At 46.0% G+C, this 24,999-nt stretch overlaps 1 long non-coding RNA gene across 1 annotated transcript; it reads left to right on the forward strand.

Moving 5' to 3' along the window:
- Window positions 1–1,548: 1,548 nt before the first annotated feature.
- Window positions 1,549–8,758, forward strand: LOC142487936 (uncharacterized). Its single transcript, XR_012799355.1, has 2 exons — window positions 1,549–1,926; window positions 8,586–8,758. It is a non-coding gene; the product is annotated as an uncharacterized LOC142487936 (long non-coding RNA).
- The last annotated feature ends 16,241 nt before the right edge of the window (window positions 8,759–24,999 follow it).

Consider the following 24,999-nt stretch of genomic DNA (forward strand, 5'->3'; position numbering starts at 1 on the left):
TATAGAACCAGTCAGCACGGTGAATGTCACAGTCACTGAGCTGCACATCTGTCCTCATCCACAATAGATCCCTTCCCTATCAAAATTAGCAAGAGCAGGGTGTGGTTCCTGATCTCCTACTTCGGAGGAGTGTCATTGGATAGTCAGGGGAGGGCGTGGCTTTACTTTTGTGCCACTGCAAGCGGCTCAGCACATACTTCCATCCATGCACTCTTGCATTCTTGGCAGGAAACCTAGTCCCTATGACTCGAGGAACATTTTCTTTTAGCGGGGAGTCGGGCACATGTCTCCATAAACAAGGTCTTTTAACACCTTTATATTTTTGGGATCATTCAACAGGCAAAACAAGGCAGTGAAAAAAAATGGGGTTTATTTGGCTAAAACCTCAGGGCTTGGGCTGCTGCCATATAAACTCAGAGAGTAGCAATGACTTAAGACCCCTATCTAAATGGGACTCTTTCCCTAACTGTCAAACAATATAAAGGGGATCCTGTCCTATACGATCTATTTATATAAACACTTACTATATACAATGAGATCCCTCCTGTATCTCCTCCAGGGATCTGAGTCCAGAAGCTTCCCCCTTAATATGTATATCCCAGCCTTTATGCCACTGTCTCCAGGCAGAAGGGGCAGGATTTACCTTCTGCTCAGTCACCCAAGCACCACGTGATCGGGAAGGGGCAGCACTCTGTGTGGACCCACACCGTTAGATCCTTAAACCCTAGTAATCCCTGAGGGTTACAATAATTATTATTTTATTTTATATAGCACTGTTTTCTCCCAATGGGACTCAAAGCATTTTACAATTACAATATAGTGGGCAGTACACAATATAGCACTTAGGATGTCTTCAGTCAGTGTCTTTACTTCCTGAGCCACTCCTAAGGCCTCGTCCAGGGTGGTGAACCAGCTCTGTGACGTCGGGGCCGCCCCCCAGACGCGCACACACCTAGCTGGCCAGGAAAAGCATGGCCGAGCAGGACACAGCGCCGGAGCGCCAGCGTGCTCGTTCTCTACCTGGACAAGGGCTAAGGGCTGTTATATACAGTGTGCGGCCGTGCGAGCGTGTGCCTGTGCGAAGGCGCATGCATGTGCCACACACGTGTTGTGTGTATACTGTGCGCGAGTGTATTACTGTGTGTGTGTGTGTGTGTGTGTGTGTGTGTGTGTGTGTGTGTGTGTGTGTGTGTGTGTGTGTGTGTGTGTGTGTGTGTGTGTGTGTGTGTGTGTGTGTGTGTGTGTGTGTGTGTGTGTGTGTGTGTGTGTGCAAATAAGTTTTCGAATAAATAAATCCTTTAATGGTTTTAATAACATTGTACACACACATATACACACATATACACACATATACACACATATACTTACATTTTCAGCGGCGACAGCAGCACAAATTCTTTCTTTTACTCATCTTCCCCCCTGTCGGCCAGTTCCACTCTCCCTGCCGTGCGCGCGCGGCACCATTATAGAACGGCTGACTAACCTCAGCCAACTAAAACTGCCGCGCGCTCGCACGGTGTAGCGCGCGCCCGCACTATAGAACCAGCCTAAAGCTCAAGTATGTCTACTTGCAAATACTTGTTTAAGTAATTATTGTTTTAAATACCTGGTGTTCAGGCTGTGAAAAGCCTGTGACAGCTCATTAAAGGTGAGTGATGGCATCATGTATAAAAGTGTTGACATCAGGAAATTCAACAAATCCTACACAGTCAGGACAGGAGCTAGAGAGAGGAGAGGATGGGGAGCTGCCTGAAATACGTGCTGCTGCTTCTTGGTCTGGTCATTGCTGTAGCCTGTGCACCCCTCTCTCCCAACTCTCAGAAAGACTCAGAGGATGCACCTAGAAATCGGAACCCTTTGTACAACAGAGAGCCTGCTGTCCGTGCTCAACCCAATGGCCCCGAAGATGATCACAAGGTCCCAGTGGTAAGTTTCATTCAATGCTTTTTCTTGGAGTAAAGTCCAGAAAACGGAAATTGTGCTCAGCTTCTGTTAGACCCTCCTCAGCAAATATTGCAATCTAATAACATGTTCAGAGAAGGCAAGAATCCCACAAGATGCACTCTATTCCACTAATAATGAAAAATGATTGATAATTTTATTGGATATTAGAAAACAAATCTAATTAAATGAAATGTCAATTGTAGACTTTAACCATGTAGAGACTAAGGGGATTATGCACTAAGCAGTGATACAGTAAGTGCTTTTAAGTGAGATAAAAAGCCATTATAGCACGATACTGCACTGTTATCACTGCTTTGTGAATCTCACAACATGCAGTATTACGTTATAAAGGCATGTATCTCACTTAAAAGCACTTATCACTGCTTAGTGCATAGCACCCAGAAACCCCACTTATCACTGCTTAGTGCATAGCACCCAGAAACCCCACTTATCACTGCTTAGTGCATAGCACCCAGAAACCCCACTTATCACTGCTTAGTGCATAACCCTCTAAGAACTCTGGACTTCATGAATTACATATGGTCTCCAGATTTGTCTCATAAAAACACCAGAATGATGACTGCCTGAGTACTATTGAATACTCTAAGGCTGAGTGGTGTAGCCCCATATTCCTTGGGGAATTGGGCTTTAATCCATATCGAAATTAGTACACAATAGCTAGAATACATATATCTTGTGTTACCAGTGCCACTAGCTACAGTAGTGGGCTAACTGATTTACCCACAGCTTGATGGATAGTGATGTTAAACAGCACACCATACACATTGATATATATATATATATATATATATATTGTGACAAACGCCCCTCTTTTGTAGTGCTGACGTCTGTCTGGGTTCTTCCCGACACAGTCTTCTAGGGTTATTTAATACAAAAACAGGATCATGCAAAGTATTAAGCTGCTTAACTCAGGCTTCTGCCTGCTTTATTTTCATCCAAGTAAGGTACTGCAGCTTTAACATGTGTAGGTTAGAGGTACTCAGATACTTTCATTCAGCAGTTCACTCATTTCATTGTTACAGTATTTCCCACACTGTTATTTCAAGTAAAAAGAAACCAAACTATATAAACAAAATCCTATCCCTTTCAGGGATCTAACTACACATCAAAATCAGTCTCTCTAACAGCTGCTGGCCAACTAAACTGGTTCCCCAGCTTAAAACAATGCTCTCTCATTTAGGGTCACAAGATACAGCACAGTCTTTTAGCAACAGCAGTAACCATTTGTTTGTCTTATCTGTTTGGGGTGTCCAGGCAAATCCTCTGGTACTGTGATACGTGGAGAGGCCGTCAACCTCGATACTGGATGCAGGAGAGTAGCGACACCCCCAGCCCCCAGGCTCCAAGGAGAGAGAGTGAAATGCAAAACCTCTCTGCTCTAAATACCTGTGCATGTGATTAGAAGAGCAGGTGAGGGAGAACTAGAGCCATTGTAATCTGTGCTCTGGATTTTCCATCCAGCTGCCTGAGTTAATGGGAAGCTGTGGAACGGATCATTTTTAGCTATTCCTGCACTTTCTGCTCTAAAATGGGGCAGAAAGCTGCCTAACATCTTTGGACTATGTCACATATCCCCCTCCCCAGCTCACACCTACTGGGGTGAGCGGCCATGGACCTCACTGGGGTGAGCGTCCTACCTGAAATACTTGAGCTAACTCCTCAGTACAATATTAAGTATTCACATGATACGAATATGAACTTCATTATAAATTTACCAACCGAAAAGGGCATTTTTTTTTTCCATATTGTAAGCTACCAATATTTTTTCTCTTATACTACAGCCTTGTAATCTTAAGGGCCTTCAACCCTGTATATTAATTTGTAGTTTAGCTACATTTTCAACACAGAGAACCAATATAACATTGTAATATTGACAAAATGCTTATTTGCATAGTTAAGTGTCCGTGACATAGTCCACACGTGTAATAAAAAAAATAAATCGGTCAGTTCCCCCAAACATTTTTTTTTTTTTTTTTTTTTTTTTTTTTACTTCCAGTCTATTGCATCCTTTGACTTTATTTCATAGCCCGCTGCAACCTGCAAATGACTGGACTGTTTCTTTAGCTTCTGATGAGATCCTTGGACCAGATTCTCCTTGGCTCCACAGTGTGGTCCAGATTGGTGAGATATGGAACTATTCAGGCGCCATGTTAACCTTCGTTGTTTTTTCTTTTCAATCTTTGATTTCCCTTTTGTGGCCATTACCAGGCCTTTGGGTTTTGGAGACCTAGTTGCCTCTGTACAAACGTAGTCCATATTAACCATGTCATCAGGATCTGTCAACAAGTTTGTGTTTTCAGGAACTGCCACCCACTTGGCTAAAACATCTTCTGTGTTGTCCTGGGTGTGTCCACTAGTTTGATAATCTTCTGGACAACGTAAATGAAATTGAGGATCTGGATTTTTGAATTCCAGATCAGGGAGTATATTCTCAGGAGGGTGCCTATCTGTTTCTGGAATAACAGCAGCACAATCAAAGTCAATTCTTTCTCCTTCCTCTTTGTCATCAGTGAGGACATTGAGTTTACTTTCCCTGGTCTCCTTTTGTGACCGTGTCTCTTTTAGCCTTGGAATCTCTTTCTCCAACTTCATCTTTATAGCAAATCGTAATATTGCAACAGCATTGAAGATACACGTATAGGAACGTACAGCTTGCTTGGTTAGGAGGTAGGATTGATAGCCCGACTGAACCACTTTAGCCGCTTCTCCCATGTCCGTCAACTGTTTCAGAGCGAGGTTTAACTCTGTTTCATTTTCTCTATTCTTGACCTGCAGCTGCAGGTGCTCCTTCCGGGTCTTGTCCAGCTCCAGCTGCAGCCGGGCCCCCTCATTTGCCGTGTGGTCCAGCTGCTTGTAGATATCGGCCATCTCGCTTTTATAGCGCAGTGTCAGGCAAACCACCTGACGGACGGACACCTCCTCTCTCTTGGCGCACTGTATCTCGCGCTCAGCCATCTGCTTCTGCAGCTCTTCAACCTGATCGTGCCAGACCTCCCTCAGGGTCTTCACCTCTTTCTGGTGCTTGCTCTGGGTTTGCATCAGCGCCTCCATTTTTTGGAGCTCTGCAGTTTGTGTCGCCTGGATCGCCGCTGATTCTGTATTCTGCAGTGCTTCCTGCATTTCTAACTTTTCCTGAATCAATTGCTTCTCCACTTTTTCTGCTTGGTGAAGCTTCTCATCACTTTCACTGATCTGGTCAGTCAAGTCTGAATTTTTCTGTGTCAGACTTACATTCTCTCTTTTTACAGTCTCTAAATTACTCAGGGTATTCTCATAGGTTTTCTTCAATGTACACAGCTCTGTGCTGCGAGCGTAGACCTCATGGCGTGAGAGTTCCAGCTCTGCTTTAAGCGCGCTAGCCTCTTGCCGAGAAACCCCCAACTCTGTGATGAAGTTTTGCACATCTTTCTGGGACATCTCATAGCATAGTTTCCAGTCAGTTCTTGTTTTCTTTGATTCGCTTGGCTCTCTGCCTATGGTGGTAGCAGTAGCCTTTGTCATCTCTAGGCGTGTCGTCATTCCTGGGACGATTGCGCCAGGCCCTATGGGCTGTTGCTCATCTCGGCGCCTTTCTGACGCATGTCCTGACAGCGCAGGTTCAAGTGGCTCGGTCACTTCCCCTGTGACTTGAGTAACAGTTTTCTTTCTTTTTGCTTTATTAGCTCCAGAGATATCAGTGGTCCTGGGCACACACTCACTGTTATCAGCTTCCACATCTTGCTTGCACTCACAGGGCGTTGCTTGCTTTTGCAGCTGTTTGTCTTTGAAAATTTTGGGGCACACATCTTCCATGTGACCTACTTCACGACAGGCCCAGCATACTAAATTCATCTGTAGGTACGGCTCTCCTCCAGGGTCGTGATCATAGTATGGCCTGAAGGGACATTGTTTTGTATGGTTACGTACATTACACAACAAACATTTCACGTCGGCCATTTTAGAAACCCGGCAGGGACAATTGCTAGCTGCAATTTCACTCACTTCAGCAACTTACATACAGCACTTGCTAGCTGCAAATTCACTCACTTCAGCAAAAGGCATTAGCTTTACAAACAGCACTTGCTAGATGCAAAAAAAAATTTTTTTTTTCTTCAGCAAAACATTTTGGTTTTCTGTTTGGGTTCAGGGTGCTATTGCATCCACACTTCGCACATTCTCTGTGTACGCTAGAAGCACAACTGATATACACAGTGGAACAGACTTCACTCATAGCATCTGTATTTTACTTCAGCTGGGCGGCCATTTTAAACCCCCGCATTTATTTGCAAACCCACAGACTTTAGTGTCTGCCCGCATTCTCCACCATATGTGACAAACGCCCCTCTTTTGTAGTGCTGACGTCTGTCTGGGTTCTTCCCGACACAGTCTTCTAGGGTTATTTAATACAAAAACAGGATCATGCAAAGTATTAAGCTGCTTAACTCAGGCTTCTGCCTACTTTATTTTCATCCAAGTAAGGTACTGCAGCTTTAACATGTGTAGGTTAGAGGTACTCAGATACTTTCATTCAGCAGTTCACTCATTTCATTGTTACAGTATTTCCCACACTGTTATTTCAAGTAAAAAGAAACCAAACTATATAAACAAAATCCTATCCCTGTCAGGGATCTAACTACACATCAAAATCAGTCTCTCTAACAGCTGCTGGCCAACTAAACTGGTTCCCCAGCTTAAAACAATGCTCTCTCATTTAGGGTCACAAGATACAGCACAGTCTTTTAGCAACAGCAGTAACCATTTGTTTGTCTTATCTGTTTGGGGTGTCCAGGCAAATCCTCTGGTACTGTGATACGTGGAGAGGCCGTCAACCTCGATACTGGATGCAGGAGAGTAGCGACACCCCCAGCCCCCAGGCTCCAAGGAGAGAGAGTGAAATGCAAAACCTCTCTGCTCTAAATACCTGTGCATGTGATTAGAAGAGCAGGTGAGGGAGAACTAGAGCCATTGTAATCTGTGCTCTGGATTTTCCATCCAGCTGCCTGAGTTAATGGGAAGCTGTGGAACGGATCATTTTTAGCTATTCCTGCACTTTCTGCTCTAAAATGGGGCAGAAAGCTGCCTAACATCTTTGGACTATGTCACAATATATATATCAATCTATCCTAAAGGAGGCATAGTTTGGCTGTCTACCTAATAACCGGCTTCAAACTGCAAAATTATTTTCTAGTACTTTGGCTAGTGTCCTGTGTGGCCTGGGAGGATTAACACTGCAGGGATGGGGTCCATGCTTCTGAATCTTCCACTTGTGAAATAACCCCCTTACCTGATCCCCTCTATTCCACTCGATGTCTTCACCCGTCGGCAGCCAGCCCTCTCGCTCCCTGCTCCGGCACTGTCCAACCCACTCATGGCATGTACAGTATATGACCAAATATGGGTATCTACACCATGACGGAGAATACTGTGAGGGGGAATATTATTGGACCATATTCGGTCATCTAATTAATTAATTAATCTACCTCATCAAGGTGGTTGGACAGGACACGTAACGCTGTCCCACCCCTCTTGATGACATAGATGATCAAATATGGTCCTATGGTATTCCCCTCATGATGTAGATACCCATTTTCGGTCATCTAGTCATGAGGGGGTAGGACAGTGCTGGAGCCGGGAGAGAGAGGGTGCTGGCTGGAAATGGGTGAAGACCTTGGAGCAGAGGAGATCAGGTAAGGGGGTAATTTCACAAGTGGAGGATTACGACTGCAGGGGGCGTCACATTCAGAAGTATTGACTCCCACCGCAGCGTTGATCCTAAGGGGCAGCCAAAGACACTGTCCCAAGCGCTGCATACATCTGCTTGCTTGTCCGCGGTGCCGAGAATAGTACTCTGGCTACATCTGTATGCTAATTAGGATATGCAAAGTATATTTAAATGAGTTTAATTATCATGCATCCAAAATAAGTCAAGTGCGCTCCTTTTTCAGCCCCTGTGTCTTTCCACATGTTGTACAAAGGTGTGTTTGGGTGGTATATATAGAGCACTCGACTCTGTACTTGCAGTGCAGGTCTTACAACTATCCTCTCATTAGAACAGGTGGGACAATCATTTTTGACTGAACCAAACAGGGGTATCCTTAGACCTGTGCAGTTAGTGTTCATTGAGGAGTGGAGTTGAGAACCGCTGCTACTGTACATCATGAAAGGTGAATCTACTTTATATGATTATTTGGAATGTGGGCCAATAGGAAGCCGTGATGTCATCCGGTGTGGCTTCCTATTGGCTCCCATGACCTGCACCTTTAAACTCCGCAGAGATAACAGGCATCACATAGCGAGGTCTGTATCTCTGGCAGCAGGAGGTCCCCTGAGCTGAAAATAATGGGGTTCCGCTCCGGAGACTCTCTTCCCCATGTCAGTGAGGATTGTGCACCTCATGCCTTTGAAATTAGTTCAGAGCCTTTTGTGACATGGGGAAGATGCTGCATGCAGTCACAAGGAGCCAGTTAAACTACTAAACATGTCTTATCTTTATTTAAAAAACCGTCAGTGTGAGAAATTAATTTATTTGTTTCCATTAGCATTGCAGATTAATTGTGTTTATATATTATATATATATATATTAAAGAAACATATCTTAATATACTTTCCAGAATAAATAACACTTTTTTTTTTCTCTTCAGCACAATCAGGTTGCATCAAAACAAGACACTAGTGAAGAAGTTGGAGCAACCGAATATATTGAGTGCTTTGGGTGCATCATCGTAAAACTTCCTACACGACCAAAACCCTAGGCCTGGAAGGCTCTGTCTTAGTTATCATTCATTAAAAAAAAACATTATTGTTCTTCATCCTTTCTCTCCCTGCGACTCTCTCCGTGGTTATGAGTCGTTACATGGAATCCCATGGACAAATTTGCAGCTTAACATTCTCTTCTAGAGCCTTATCTGAACTCAGGAAATGTCACGTTTAAGAGTTGAAACCTTTTTGTAAAAAACAATTTATTTTTTTAAAAACAGGTTTAATAATACACGGTTAATAAAACACGTTTAAAAAACCACGTAATAACACGTTTTCTGACACACACAGTTAAAAACAAGGTGAAACACAGCAGTGACAGTGGTGATAGCCATCTGCAGGTTACGCCCACACTGCTAGAACTGTGGCTTAGAAAAGCAGTGGTTGTGGGTTCTAGTTCTGTTGGGTCTGACACCTTTTACAATCATAGGTTAGTTCCTTATCAACTCTATACTGTAGTTGGTATGGAAATACTTTTAGGACATGGGATGGGACTCATTTAAATATACTTTGCATAGGCAGTAGCATATCTCAATGCCAGGTACCGCAGGTATGCTCCTTTTTCAGCAGAGGCATGTCTCCCTATTAAGGCCAGCCTCAGGGCCAGGTGAGCAAGGCAGCTTGGGACCCGTGCCTTCGGGGGGCCCCGCGCTTTCTCCTCTCCCTCCATCCTGTCACAGCTGGGATCCAACTGCCACCAGACTGGAGGGGGGAGTTGGAGAAGGGAGCATGAGGCCCCCCCTCCTCCAGATCCCCCCTCTGGTCAAAAGTTGGATCCCGGCGCCGACAGGAGGCAAGAGCACGGGGTCCCCGAGCTGGTAGAGAGGTAGGTGTGGGGGAATGGTGTGTTTTCTTCTTTTGGAGAGAGATCTTACCTTTTCAAGAGAGGGTTCGCCACCTGTAGTGTTGCGTTGTCATAGCAACGTGACATCACATGCTGCTGTGATGTCATGACGCTGCCATGCTGCCGGACGAGGGCTGCTCGTCAAGGTAAGTCCCCTTCACTTTTTATCAGAGTGGCGGGGGGGCCCGCTGCCAGAGTGCTGCCTTGGGCCCCGCAAAGTCGAAACCAGCCCAGTCCCCAATATATTGAGTAATACATAATTCTATTTAAATGGTATTAATCACGTATTCAGCATGAGGGGTGCATACAAAATAATTTAAAATAAAACATATATGTCATATTTATGAAGAAGTCCTCAAGGGCCACCAACAGGTCAGGTTATCAGGATATCCCTGCTTCAGCACAGTTGGCACAATCAGTGGCTCAGTCTACAACTGCACCACATGTACTGAAGCAGGAATATCCTTAACATTGACCTGTTGGTAGCTCTTGAAGACTGGAGTTGACCACACCTGGTTGAAGAGATAGTTGGTAAAAAGCATCACTAAATGAATAACATGTATTTGCTGTATTACTTTTTAGGCTCAAATTTTGAAGCACAGCATTTTTTCTAATGAAATTTTAGCACACGTGTCCCTTACACATTTTAGTTTAAGAGTGATCTATGGAAGATCTTCTATGGAAGATAATTAGATAGATAATCAGACAGACAATCAGATAGGTAGATAATCAGACAGATAATTAGATAGACAGACAATTAGACAGATAGATAGGCAATTAGACAGACAGATACGAATTATACTATATAATATTTTTGCCTGCTATACGGAATTGCTCCTGTAATTGATAACACAAGGAGTTTTATTGTTGGGAAATATGTGACTTTCCAGGCCCCAGAATCTCCATGTTTGCGCAGCATGCAGTATCTTTTATCAGAGTGTGACGCGGTGACCTCACACAGAATTATAAACTGCATAAAAGGAAGTGTGCTCGTTATAAAACATGATACATTTCTAATCTACTTCCTTCGTAATAGATGTTTGCTAAGTAAACATAGGTATTAATTACATGGTGAATATTTACTTTTCAAATCCAATATAAAAACGCCATTAGTATCAATCTAATTACATATAAACATCCTGAAGTGTCGTCATTAAGACATCGGCTCACGCTGTTTCGAGACAACTATAATCATAATCGCTGTGTAATCCAGAGGTTATGAAGTAATTGGGAGTTTGAAGCAGGGGGGTCTGGTTCACATCCTGGGGTCAGCTCCTTGTGACCTTGGACAAGTCACTTAATCTCCCTTGCACCAGAAAATAGATTGTAAGCTCTATGGGGCAGGGACTCATGCCTACAAAAATTATATAGACAGCGCTGGGTACACTGTCAGCGCTATTCAAGAAAAAACCCATTAGTAATATCCAAATACATGTATTTGAGCCTGTTTTCACAGTATAAGTATTCTGGCCCAAGCCCACTGTAGCAAGTGAGTAGGTTCGGGTAGCTAAACTCATCTCCTTTAAATGCACACAGAGTCCTTCTATTTTCGGTAGATTTTATTGGATGGGGTATACAGAGGGTTTGAAATAACTGCAGGTAACATTTGTGGGGAGGCGGTAAAAAGGAATGCCTTTTCTGGGGGAACAGTGAAAGGTGTATCTACTCACTGTTGCTGCTGGTTGTAAAAGGAAGCATGCTTTTCTGTCCAAGCAGGAAAACCAATGGGGTATACCAACTAACAGGGAATAAGCAGGGGAAGATAGCCAAACCATCTCAGGTTTCAGCAGAGTGGGGTTGCCAAGGCTACAGGCTGGGAAGCCACAGGGGATGCAACAATGTTGCAACTTACACTGAGGAGTGCTGGAACCTCAGAGCAGGGAAAACATGCAATCTGGTTCCAGGACAATAAGCAAAAGTATCACTAAAAATGCTGTACTTCAAACGTCTAGCAGCTGTATTGAACTTGGGGAAGTGTAGATTTGTTGTGGATTGTAATACGGAGGTATGCAACCATACTTTGTAATGCTGCAAGAACCTGATAGCAGCTTTCCCCAGCAGTGGGGCTTAATTAAGTAATAATCCCCTCAGAACAGGGCATTACTGGCCAATAATGCCCTTTTCTGAGGGGATTATTACTATTATAGGCTAAATGTAGCATTTTTTCATAAATAATAGACACTTCAGTATAGTTATATAGATTATTTTATTCAAATAAAATGGTAAATACATTAAATCACCTATTTATGCTTACACTGCAGCAAACTGTATCCACACACTGCTGCCCCCTCTGTACACACACACACACACACACACACACACAAACACACCAGCTCAACACACAACACAGCAGCTCTACACACATAAACTACTGCTACACACAAACTCTGCTGCTACACACACATACAAGAGCACAGCATACCACACCACACAACATCACACACATACCATACCACACACACACACACACACACACACCAGCTCAACACACAACACAGCAGCTCTACACACATAAACTACTGCTACACACAAACTCTGCTGCTACACACACATATAACACAACAGCACAGCACACACTAATGCTGCACCGATAAACACTGCTGCTGACACTGACACACACACACTGCAGCTCAACACACAACACAGCAGCTCTACACACACACACAAACTGCTGCTACACACAAACTCTGCTGCTACACACACACACACACACACACACACAAGAGCACAGCATACCACACCACACAACACCACACGCTGCTGCTACACCGATAAACACTGCTGCTGACACTGACACACACATACACAGGAGCTCTATACCCACACACCAGCAATACACACACACAGCAACTCAACACACACACAAACTCTGCTGCGGCTGCTGCTGCTACACACATACAATGCAACAGCAAACACCACACACACACACACTGCTGCTGCTACATCCATAAACACTACTACTGACTCACACACACATACACAAACAAACTGCAGACAGCCACTTACTTATTTTGCTCTCTCCCCCTCTTTCCCTCTCCCTCCCTCACCCTCTCTCTCCATCTCTCTCCCATTCAACTGAATCTGCTCAGTCATATCTGTTCACGGAGGGAGGGGGAGGAGTCAACCCATGGCTGATACTTCCTGACCTGTCTCAGAGCTGTTCCTGCCACCTGACCAATCCCCTGCCCTGTCTCAAAGCTGTTCTGAAAGCTGATTGGCTGGATATAAACACATAGGAAATCAACACATTTCAAGCTGCACAAATTCCAGGCGTTATCCAATCAGAGAGCAGGGATTTCAATAATGCCCGGAATTTTACTGCTCTAGCCTATAATTAAGTAATAATCCCCGAAGAACAGGGCATTACTGGCCAATAATGTCCTGGCTGGAAGAGCTGAAGGCCCGAGGTCATAGATGGTTGGCCACCCTCGCCAACTACCAGTTTTCTTTGAAATATAAGCCTGGACCTCTCAATATAGGTGCCGATGCTCTATCTAGGAGATCAGGGCTGGATGAGACCGCCGACGATGGTCCTTGGGAAGAGATTCCCAGGCCAGGGATGAGAGCTATGTGTTCCACTGCTGCCATTGTGAACGATGGAGTGGCATTCTCCGAGCTGCGAGTTGCGGATTCTTTGGGGTGTGGGCCGCAAGCCCTCCCACAAACTTACTGCCACCCTGATGGCATGGGGTTAACCCAAAACGTTATCTTCACGTGGAAGGCATGGGGAGAAAGAGCGGGAGCAGTGGATCACCGAATATTTATGTCAGCTATTACAGTTGCAAGAAAAGCCGGGTGGATCCAGTGACGCTGCTAAAATTTCAAATGAAGATGGAGACCCCAGTATCCCTGAGGGGACGGTGTCATCCAAAATAAAAAGGCGAAAAAATAAAAAGAAAAGCGGTTCTTCACTTACCGTGGAAGGAACAGACACATCTGCAGATCTTGCGGAGGAAAAGGGGGACCGAAATGCCCTGCAGCCTAGAGAAAATTAAGAATTCGTCCCGTGGATGACCGAATATCCAGAGGGCCCAAGGCAGAAGTCGTGTACCCCAAAGAGGTGTCTGTCCGGTGCTAATAGTGAAAAAACCTCAACCAACCATCCCAGGGAAGCGGAGCCGGAACCGGTAAGTGACGATCCCTTGACCAGCCCTGGGGATGCCCTGAAGGTTGCCAGGCGTGACTGTGATCGGCTCCGGGAAAATAACGTGAAGCTACAGGAACATGTGCACGCAATATACTCTTCGGCCAGGACAGAATTGGACGATCTCAAGACTGAGCTAGATACTGCAAACGCTACTATTTCCGCCATGGATGAAAAGCAGAGCCAATCTGATAAAATGATGGCTAAGCTGAAGCGGAAGTATGAGGAGGCACTGAAGCAGATGACAGTCTTCCAGCAAGAGGTTCACACTCTTTGCATAGAGCTGAATGCCTCACAACAGGAGGTCAACAGTGTCCGGACAGACGTAGACGTATCTCAGAAGGAGGTTCATACAGTACACTCCACAGAGCACTGGATGCCTCACATCATGAGATCAACAGCTGCCACACAGAACTGGAAGTCTCCAGAAAGGAACTTCATAGTCTCACTGAGGAGCTGGACATGTCAAAGAAAACTAAACCTGGAGATGGAAGTCTCACACCAGGAGACAGCCCGCCTCCAAGTAGATGTGCAAAAATGGAAGGTGGACTGCAAGGAGGCCCTGAATAGTACAGAGACTGAAAAAAGAGAAAATTTAAGATTAAAAAAAGAAAAATCTGAGTTGACAGAACACGTCAAGGAAAAGAATGAAAAGCTGCAGGAGCTTGAAGAAATAAATAAACTTTTGGAAGATGAAAAGTTTGAAGCAGAGCACCGACTGCAGAACCAACTGCAAGGTCTGCGTATGCACCTCCAGTATGCTGAGGAGAAGCAGCAAACGCTGCAGGAAGAAAAGCTGCAGGCTGCTAAAGAGGGACAAGCGCTGCAGGAACGTCTGAATACCCAGTACGTCCCCACAGAGCAGTATGAGGAGATAAAGGCCACGCTGCATGTCATGAGAGCATCATTGGAGGCGGAGCTTCGATACCAGGTGACTCTGTATGAGAGGGAGCGGGAGAAGGCCCAGAAACTGGAGCAAGAGCTGGAGAGACAGAGAGACGGTTCCATTCCCTTGAGTCAGTTCACCAAGGAGAAAACAGATGCAGTGGCAACCTTGACGACAAAAATTACAGAGCTCCAGAATATGAAGGAGACACTGATACAGACTCAAAGAAAGCAAAGTGCGCAGATAAATTCCCTGAGAAGAGACTTGCAAGACGCACTCAAACAGAGTGAGACTCTGCAGACCAGTAACTTACAGATTCCTCCAATACGGAAAAAGGTATTGGCTCTGCCCAAGCACCGGTATCCCACAGTAACTAGTGCCCGTGAGGACAAGGGTACAGTGAGAGTTGGGGACTTAACGCACCTTCAAAACAAGATTACGAAGTTTGAGCCACCTAAGAAACCACTAACCAAACCTACAGCTGCCCAACAGGCAACAAACAGAGGTAGGAGTGCAGAATCAAAGCCAGAAGAATCCTTAGCTGAGGAAGCTGGAAAGATAGGACGTTCTCTAGAAAGGGAGGTGGAGGTGCAACTCAGTCCCAAAGAAGCTGAACTGGCGACTCCGTTGTGTGGAGGAGGTGCAGAAAGACTGCTTCAACAGCGGAAAACTCTAAGGGCTAGTCTTAACTGCTCTACAACTGTTGCCATACAGTTTGTGTACAAAAGAGGAGTGCCCGACGCAATGGAAATCTCATGACCGCGCACTCGGTAAAAAGACTTTACTTGGAAAAAGTCCTCCTCGAGCGACTGAGGAGTGCTGATCTCAAGCACCTTTGGGAGGAGACAAAAATAAACTGGAGAAAGGGCTCCAATCCCAGCGGGACAGAGGGTTCTCTTCCTCCATCCACTCTCATTTAAGTCACAGTAAGATCTCGAATGAGAGTGGAAGGATGGGCTTTGGCCGTGGTAAGCCCGAGCTTCCCACAAACAGGGGAGGTATGTAACAGGGGACTTATCCCTGTTCACAAATGTGCCTCTAATCCAGCAGTGTGGTGGTTAACTGCTGGTAGGCAATTAACTAACACCACCTGGCTGATTACAGGTCGTAGAAAAAGCCTGCCTTTGAGACAGGAAGTGAGACTCCTTAGCTCACATGTGAGCTGAACAAGGAAACAGAGCAGAGGTTCTTGAGTCTCCCAGGAGAGACTGACCAAGAGAAAACAGATCTCTGGAGCTGACAAATAAGACTTCTAAACCTGGATGCTGATAATCCGGAGAAAAGGCAGCAACCCTGGAAACAGATAAGACTTTATTTTCCATTGACTGTTGTCTATATATATATATATATCTATATGACTTGGGCTGATGAATAGCCTGGGTAGCCACCCAGTTAAAAGGGGCTGAAATAGAAGGATACATATATGCCAAAGTGGAGCAAGTTTTATTGGGCTCACTATTTCTCTGATGTTGATTTTTGCTGTGTTTAAAGCGACAGGCACAATAAAGCCTTGTTTTAATTTCACCTTAAAACAGTCTCCATTATGTACCTCTGCACATGTCCTCCTACAGGACTTTTTGTGCATAGAGCCGGATTCAAAGGGTATAGGAAACGTGCTAGTAGTGACAGATCACTACACTCGATACTCTCAAGCCTTTCCCACGAAAGATCAGAAAGCTACCACAGTGGCTAAAGTGCTGTGGGAGAAGTATTTTGTGCATTATTGTCTGCCCAATAGGATGCACTCCGACCAGGGACGAGATTTCGAAAGTAAACTAATCAAAGAGCTGTTGACCCTGTTGAATATTCAGAAATCAAGGACTACTCCCTATCATCCAGAGGGAGATGCACTCCCTGAAAGATTTAATAGGACATTGCTGGACATGTTAGGTACTCTGAAAGACTCCCAAAAAGGAGAATGAAGCAAGGATGTAGAGGCGTTGGTGCATGCCTACAATTGCACTAGGCACGAGTCCACAGGGTACACACCATACTTTATGATGTTTGGAAGAGAAGCCAGATTGCCGATTGACATACGCATGCGGGTATCCACCGATGGGGTACCCAATATGGCTCACTGTCGCTATGTAAAAAGACTCCAGGACAGTCTGCACCATGTCTATTAGTTAGCAGAAAGAGCTACCGCTAGACTGAACGCCAATAACAAAAGGAGGTACGATCATAAAGTACGGTACCAACCGGGAGACGCAGTTCTCCTACGCAACTTAGGGATCCCCGGCAAGCACAAATTAGCCGATCGCTGGAGAGAGGGACCTTTCCAAGTAGAGTCCCAAATGCCGGGTCCCCCTGTCTATCGCAAACGTGACGCGAATGGCAGGGTAAAGTCTGGCACGAAACCATTTGTTGCCTATCCCACAATTGGGAGAAGGTGACCCAGAAACAGAGACAGTAGCAACCGACAGTGGGACTGAAGAGTTTACTGAGACATCAGGGGCCACCAATGAAATGATGCAAGACCCTGTGGAGGGAACATCCAATAGCGATTGGTGGGCACCTCCCGAAGGAACAACGAGTAATGGGCCTGCGATTCAAACACCATCATCACAAAGTTCACCAAATAACCAACCGTTAAATCCTACCACTCTGAGTTTTGTGCCTCAAAGAAACAATGATCAGTTACAAAGAGACTTTTCCCAAACTGGTTCACCCTCTGCCAGAGAGTCTAGGCCTCAAGCCTACGATGGTATCTCTCAAGATGAAGAGTTGGAGACTGAGACTCGCAGAAGTCAGGGAGTGAAACGCCCTCCCACTAGAGTGGCTTATGATTCATTAGGGGCACCTCACTATGAGTCTCAGCAGCAAGCTAAAGCCAAGCTAGCCTCAGTTATAAATATGTTTGTTGAAATGTACAATCTCGTTTAGAGTAATCGGTAAGTTGTATTTTAACACTTTATTTTTATTATATAATGTTGATGTGCATTGTTGGTTCAAGCGGGGTCGTTGAGTTTTCCACCTGGGGGAGAATGTAGCTGGGTACCCCCATCGGGCTCCCCGTTTTCCGGATCCCCGCCCTACCTTCAGAGTGCAAGCAGGGCGATAGATTTGATGCCGTGGTTGACTGTATAGAGTCGTATAGCAAATGTCTAAAACATTATAAAGTACACTTTAATAAAGTATACACATTGTGGAACCTTATACTTATAAGGGAAATGGGTTTGGGATATTTGGGCTTGAAATACAGGAGTCTGGGGGACACTGGGTTGTCCGGTGTAATTAACCCCGTATAACGGCAAATTATGCCTTCTCGCCGAGGAGAATTAAACCTATTTTATACAGCGAAATGGGTTTTAGTGGGGAAATGTGAGAAAATCTGGGAAACGGATTTGGGTAGTATTCTGAAGCCAGGGTCACGTTGGTATGAATGGCTCCCGATAGCATTAACACAGTTCCCTTTTAAATCACTCCAAGTCCTGTAATATTTCCTCCACTTTATTGGGAAAAGGTAGTAGGGTACAGATACTTGTGGATGGTGTGTAGTGGTGATTGTTAGTTAGGAACCGGTAAAAAGAGATGGCCTCACCACGGGGGATAAACAGAGAAGGGGTTCTTTACTCACTGTCTCCAGGGTGGAAAAAGGAAGTGAGGTGCAGTGTGGGTAAAGGAATAGTCTAGGGGCAGACCATGTCTGAACAAACAGGAGGGGGGGCAGACTAGCCCATTCTGGTGAGGATCTCAGAAACTGCTGTAGCAGCTCACTGACTGCCTGCTCACAGGCAGAAAGGGCAACATATTGATACATCACACAGGCACGGTGTGTGTATGTGGAACCAATGCCTGTAGCTGAACTTAAGGAGCTGACAAGCAGAAGGGGGGTCGGGCAGGAATGTGATTCTTGTTCCATGACACTCCCCGTCTGGTATCTGGAGATACCACTATATAACTGGAATATGTGGAACATATGTGCAATGCATAACAAAGATAACATCACATTCTCAAACAATGCAAGAGTCCATGTCCACATAGCGATGTGACACCGGCCGATATCACTTATATCAAGGTCCCTTGGCCAAGGTTCTTTGGCAAAGGATGCAGGGTGGATGCACAGCTCCAGGTTTGCTGGTTGCACCACAATGTCTTTGTATAAAAGTCTCTGGCACTGTTTCCTTTTAGTCTTGTAAGAGAACAGTCCTTTTGTCTCTGTAGTTTCACCCACAGAGTGTATCCCCTTGTAGGTATACCAGCCGTGGCAGCCTGTTGCTCTATCACCTGGCGTTTGGCAGAAGGAGAGGGCTTTTGGCTCCTTGTGGGAGCGGATTACTGTCCCCGGAAAACTGGTTGTCGAATGTAATCCAATAAAGGGGGTGTCGTTTAGGGAGACTCCCTGAAGCTGAGCGCTGGGGTTGAACATTACCCCTATTTGATCGGGTTCCTGAGGGTGGTAGGCCCCAGGTGATTGGAGGTACCGACATTCTTCGCCTTCCTCCATTAGGGGTGCTGGCTTTGCGTGGCCGGTAAAGAATATCTTCTGGATGAAGACCACAAAGTTGTTTTTGGTCTCTGGTTCCCTTTGTAGGCCGCAGAGGTGCGAGGTGAACCTAGAGATGGCATGTTCTCCATTGTTTGGGAAGCGCCTCCTTGGTGAACGGAATGGTAGCGGAGTCACCCGACTGCTTAGTCCGTCTTTAGAGAGCTCCTTGGCTGTTAACTTCGGGAATCCTCCATCTTCCCTTGATGGTGTTTGCTTGTCATCGTTCCTTGTTGTCTGGAACGCTATGCACCATGGTTCATCGGTACATTTCTCTTGCACGAGAACATCTCCGCGTAGTTTGGTGAAACGCTTTTGTGTTTCTTTGTTGACTGCCATCGGGAGGTTGTTTTCTCCCTGGACATGATGAAGAACAGTCTCTTTTGTCCTTGTAAATCCTTTTGGGAAATGTCTCTGCAACTGTCCCCTCTTACGTGTTTGAACGAACAGTCCTTTTGACACTGTGGCTTCGCCTGTGGGGCGCAATCTTTTGCGGCTATGCCAGCCGTGGCAATTGGTTGCTCTGTTGCTTGATACTCTGTGGAAAGGAACAACTGTACGTCTTAATTGTGCCCTTGCTCGCGGGAGTATTGTCTGATTGTTTGTTGTTTTTAGGACGATCCCTTTGTCGGTCACCTTTGGGAGGTTACTCTCTTCCTTCGGTGGAGTCGACTCATCATCCTTGGCTGTCTGGACTGCTGAGCATCCTAAGCCATTGTCGCATCCCATCGGCGTGAGGATGTCTTTGTTGGTCTCAGGGGTGTGACCTTGTCTTTTCTCTTCACTTGGCCCTTCGGTCACTTGGAGATGGCCAAGACATGGTTCGGAGAGAGATGTGTGTCCACATTCTGTCACCTCCGTTCTGCGGGCATCAACGTAGTCTTGCCCGTGCTCTAGGTCGAGTCTTTGGGCGTATGGCGTGTTGTGGGGTCCGTTATGCTGTTTACGGACTTTATGTACCCTCATGATGTCCCTACCGAGCAGCAGCAGGATCTTGGCATCTTGTTCCACCGGCCGGATGTGATTGGCTATTCCTTTGAGGTGGGGGTAATGGAGTGCCACGTCTGGTGTGGGTATCTCGTCCCTGTTTGTGGCCATGTGGTTGCACTCGATGAGTGTGGGAAGGGGCATGTTCACTTTGCCGTCTATTGAGCATATGGTGTAGCCATTCACTCTTCTCCCTGTGGTCTCCATTTGCCCTGCGCACGTTCTGAGAGTGTAAGGAGAAGCACCATCTTGTATGTTAAACATGTCGAAGAACTCTGACCTGACCAGTGATCGGTTGCTCTGGTCGTCGAGGATTGCGTACATCCAAATAGCCTTCTCAGGTTGTCCCTGGGGGTGCACTGCGACAAGGCATATTTTGGAGCAGGACATTTTGTCACCTTCTTTTCCGCAAACTTCGGTGCGCTGAGATGTGACGGATGTTGACTCTCCTTCTTCTTTCTCCCCGCCATGCTCCGCTATGGAGGATGGGTTCTTGAGTTGGTGGAGTGTCATCGCCTCTGGGTGTAACGCTGTCACGTGCTTGTCACTCTCGCACACTGTGCATTTGATCTCTTCCTTACAGTCCCTGGCTAGATGAGTCGTGGAACCGCAGCACTTGAAGCAAACTCCGAATTCTCCAAGTAACCTCTTGCGTTCCTCTAGGGACTTCATCCTGAACCCAAAGCACTTGTTGAGTGGGGTGTGGCTTCTTGTGTATGGGACATTCCCTGTTTGGGTCCCTTGGTTCCTTGTCTCCGGCGACCGACTGATCGGGAGTAGTTTGGGTCGTGGGAGGCACGTCCGTCCTGCGGGCCGAGATGGGTGTTTGGGGGTTACCATATCTCGTCGCTGGTCTCTCGTTCTTCAGGCTGCTCGCACTGTATGTGGTTTGCGTACCTAAGATGAAACTGGGATCGTTCCTTGTCCTTGCCGCTTCGCGGATGAAGCTCACGAAGAATGAGAATGGGGGGAAGACGACTTGCTTCTCCCTTTTGTATTTGGAGCCTTGTGAGATCCATTTTTCTTGGAGGTTGAAGGGTAGCTTCTCCAGGATGGCTCTCACTCCACGAGCTGAGTCTAGGGCGTTGAGACCTATTAAGGAATGGTCTTTCCTCACGAACTCCATTTCTTGCAGCAGGTCCCCGAGCTCTCGTAACTTCGAGTAGTCTTTAGTTGTAATCTTGGGGAAGCTCTCGATTTTTTTGAAGAGTGAATCCTCGACTGCTTCGGGGCTGCCATAGGACTCTTCTAGCCTTTCCCACACTAGGTCAAGACTAATTGAGTTATTGCCTGCTCGAGCTGTTGCACAGAATTGCCAGCGCCGGCGACATTGCGTATCCCAAGTGTGGTTGTTTCCCAGGCCAACTCTAATTTAGCGCGGTGCGCTTCAATGTCAGTCTCATATTTTTCGCGGCCCTTTTGTGTCAGTGTGACTGTCCGTTTGGGCCTTGCGCCTGCCTGCGCCTGTTGCAGCTGCGCAGCGGTCTCTGTGTCTGAGAGATCGCTTTCCTGCGTGATGTCTGGTGAGGCTCTGAGTTCTGCCATGCTGTAGGTGTGTGTAGGCCTTTTGCCAGTGTGTGTGGCGTGCGGTCTTTTACCTTGTCAGCGATGGACGTCTGTCTCAGATGATGCCGAGCGGTGTCCTGCAGCGTGCAGCGTTGGGGTAGCTGTACTTACAGGTGTCCGTTGGCTCCTCACTGTGGGGCTGAGCAGCGGGTGGACTCAGACAGAGAAAAAGGCAGTTAGGAATTGTAAGAGAAGCACTGTTTGTTGCAAGGCTGCTGTGCAGTTTGAGCTACTGGTTGTCTGTGAAAGCTGCAGACTGTTTGCAGTTTTAGCTACTTGGTGCTTCCTTTGTGTGGTGTAGAGGTTGCTCTGTATAGCTGTGTAAGCTGCTTGCTTGTACTGCTGTAGAGGCCACTCTGTATAATGGAGTCTGGAGTAGCAGCTCCTGTTAGTGTCTGTAAGGCACACGATAATCTTTTCACTCTGCAGGGCGTGCTCTGTGTACTATTAGGAAAGTAAGGCTGCTCACTGTCTTTGCATAAAGCTGTGGTAGTTTGCTGTGTAGAGGCTTGTGGCTCTGTGTAGCAACGTGCTTGTGCAATGTGGTGAGAGACTGCTGTTTATTTGCTATGTAAGCTGCTTGCTTGTTTCTTTAGCATAAAGGCTGTGGGTAGCAGCTCCTCTGTGTGTATTTCCCAAGGCACACGGTCCTCTTTTTACTATTCTGAAGCCAGGGTCACGTTGGTATGAATGGCTCCCGATAGCATTAACACAGTTCCCTTTTAAATCACTCCAAGTCCTGTAATATTTCCTCCACTTTATTGGGAAAAGGTAGCAGGGTACAGATACTTGTGGATGGTGTGTGGTGGTGATTGTTAGTTAGGAACCGGTAAAAAGAGATGGCCTCACCAAGGGGGATAAACAGAGAAGGGGTTCTTTACTCACTGTCTCCAGGGTGGAAAAAGGAAGTGAGGTGCAGTGTGGGTAAAGGAATAGTCTAGGGGCAGACCATGTCTGAACAAACAGGAGGGGGGGCAGACTAGCCCATTCTGGTGAGGATCTCAGAAACTGCTGTAGCAGCTCACTGACTGCCTGCTCACAGGCAGAAAGGGCAACATATTGATACATCACACAGGCACGGTGTGTGTATGTGGAACCAATGCCTGTAGCTGAACTTAAGGAGCTGACAAGCAGAAGGGGGGTCGGGCAGGAATGTGATTCTTGTTCCATGACAGGTAGATTCGCCCATCTTGAATTGTTACATCAACACACAGTGATATGGACATACTGTAACTGCGTTCTCCCTGGTGCTGTCTGAACCTTTCTTCCCTAGCTCCCCATTTCAGCCCTCTAGGGAGGTGCTGAGGCTTGACGCCCTATATTACTTAATATAGCCATCTTCTTGGGTAGGCTTCATCCCTTTAGGACCTCTGTCAGCTTTGTGCTGCTCTCTCTCTGTTGGTGATCAATGTCCTTCTCATGGGCACTGCATGCCACCTCATAGCGACCTGTAGTGGGGCCAGCTACAGACCCTCGGATTGGGCTGGTCCAACTATCTCCCGGGACTGTGAACTGTGGAGCCCCCTCAGGGCATAGGCTGCTGCCATATAAACTCAGAGAGTAGCAATGACTTAAGACCCCTATCTAAATGGGACACTTTCCCTAACTGTCTCACAATATAAAGGGGATCCTGTCCTATACTATCTATTTATATAAACACTTACTATATACAATGAGATCCCCTCCTGTATCTCCTCCAGGGATCTGAGTCCAGAAGCTTCCCCCTTAATATGTATATCCCAGCCTTTATGCCACTGTCTCCAGGCAGAAGGGGCAGGGTTTAACTTCTGCTCAGTCACCCAAGCACCACGTTATTGGGAAGGGGCAGTACTCTGTGTGGGCCCACACCGTTAGATCCTTAAACCCTAGTAATCCCTGAGGGTTACAATAATAATTATTTTATTTTATATAGCACTGTTTTCTCCCAATGGGACTCAAAGCATTTTACAATTACAATATAGTTTGCAGTACACAATATAGCACTTAGGATGTCTTCAGTCAGTGTCTTTACTTCCTGAGCCACTACTAAGGCCTCGTCCAGGCTGGTGAACCAGCTCCGTGACGTCAGGGCCGCGCCCCCAGACGCGCACACACCTAGCTGGCCAGGAAAAGCATGGCCGAGCAGGACACAGCGCCGGAGCGCCAGTGTGCCCGTTCCCTAGACGAGGGCTAAGGGCTGTTATATACTGTGTGCGGCAGTGCACGCACGTGCCTGTGCGAAGGCGTGTGCATTTGCCACACACATTTTGTGTGTATACTGTGCCGAGTGTATTACTGTGTGTTTGTATATATATGTATATATGTATATATATATATAATGTGTGTGTGTGTGTGTGCGCATGTGCAAATAAGTTTTCAAATAAATAAATCCTTCAATGTTTTTAATAACATTGTACACACACACACATATACACATATATACTTCAAGTTTCAGCGGCGGTAGCGGCGCAAATTCTTTCTTTTACTCATCTTCCCCCGTCGGCCAGTTCCACTCTCCCTGCCATGCGCGCGCGGCACCATTATAGAATGGCTGACTAACCTCAGCCAACTAAAACTGCCGCTAATACTTATCTCAGCCAACTAAAACTATAGAACCAGCCTAAAACTCAAGTATGTCTACTTGCAAATACTTGTTTAAGGAAGTAATTATTGTTTTAAATACCTGGTGTTCAGGCTGTGAAAAGCCTGTGACAGCTCATTAAAAGTGGGTGATGGCATCATGTATAAAAGTGTTGACATCAGGAAATACAAAAAATCCTACGCAGTCAGGACAGGAGCTAGAGAGAAGAGAGGATGGGGAGCTGCCTGAAATACGTGCTGCTGCTTCTTGGTCTGGTCATTGCTGTAGCCTGTGCACCCCTCAATCCCAACTCTCAGAAAGACTCAGAGGATGCACCTAGAAATCGGAACCCTTTGTACAACAGAGAGCCTGCTGTCCGTGCTCAACCCAATGGCCCCGAAGGTGATCACAAGAACACGGTGGTAAGTTTCATTCTATGCTTTTTCTTGGAGTAAACTCCAGAAAACGGAAATGGTGCTCAGCTTCTGTTAGACCCTCCTCCGCAAATGTTGCAATCTAATAACATGTTCAGAGAAGGCAAGAATCCCACAAGATGCACTCTATTCCACTAATAATGAAAAATGATTGATAATTTTATTGGATATTAGAAAACAAATCTAATTAAATTAAACGTCAATTGTAGCCTTTAACTGTGTAGAGACTGAGAACTCTGGACTTCATGAATGACATATGGTCTCCAGATTTGTCTCATAAAAACACCAGAATGATGACTGCCTGAGTACTATTGAATACCCTAAGGCTGAATGGTGTAGCCCTCCCTCTTTCTTGGGGAATTGGGCTTTAATCCATATCAAAATTAGTACAC

The sequence above is a fragment of the Ascaphus truei genome, chromosome 2 (genome assembly GCF_040206685.1).
Source record: "Ascaphus truei isolate aAscTru1 chromosome 2, aAscTru1.hap1, whole genome shotgun sequence".
Taxonomy (NCBI): Eukaryota; Metazoa; Chordata; class Amphibia; order Anura; family Ascaphidae; genus Ascaphus; species Ascaphus truei.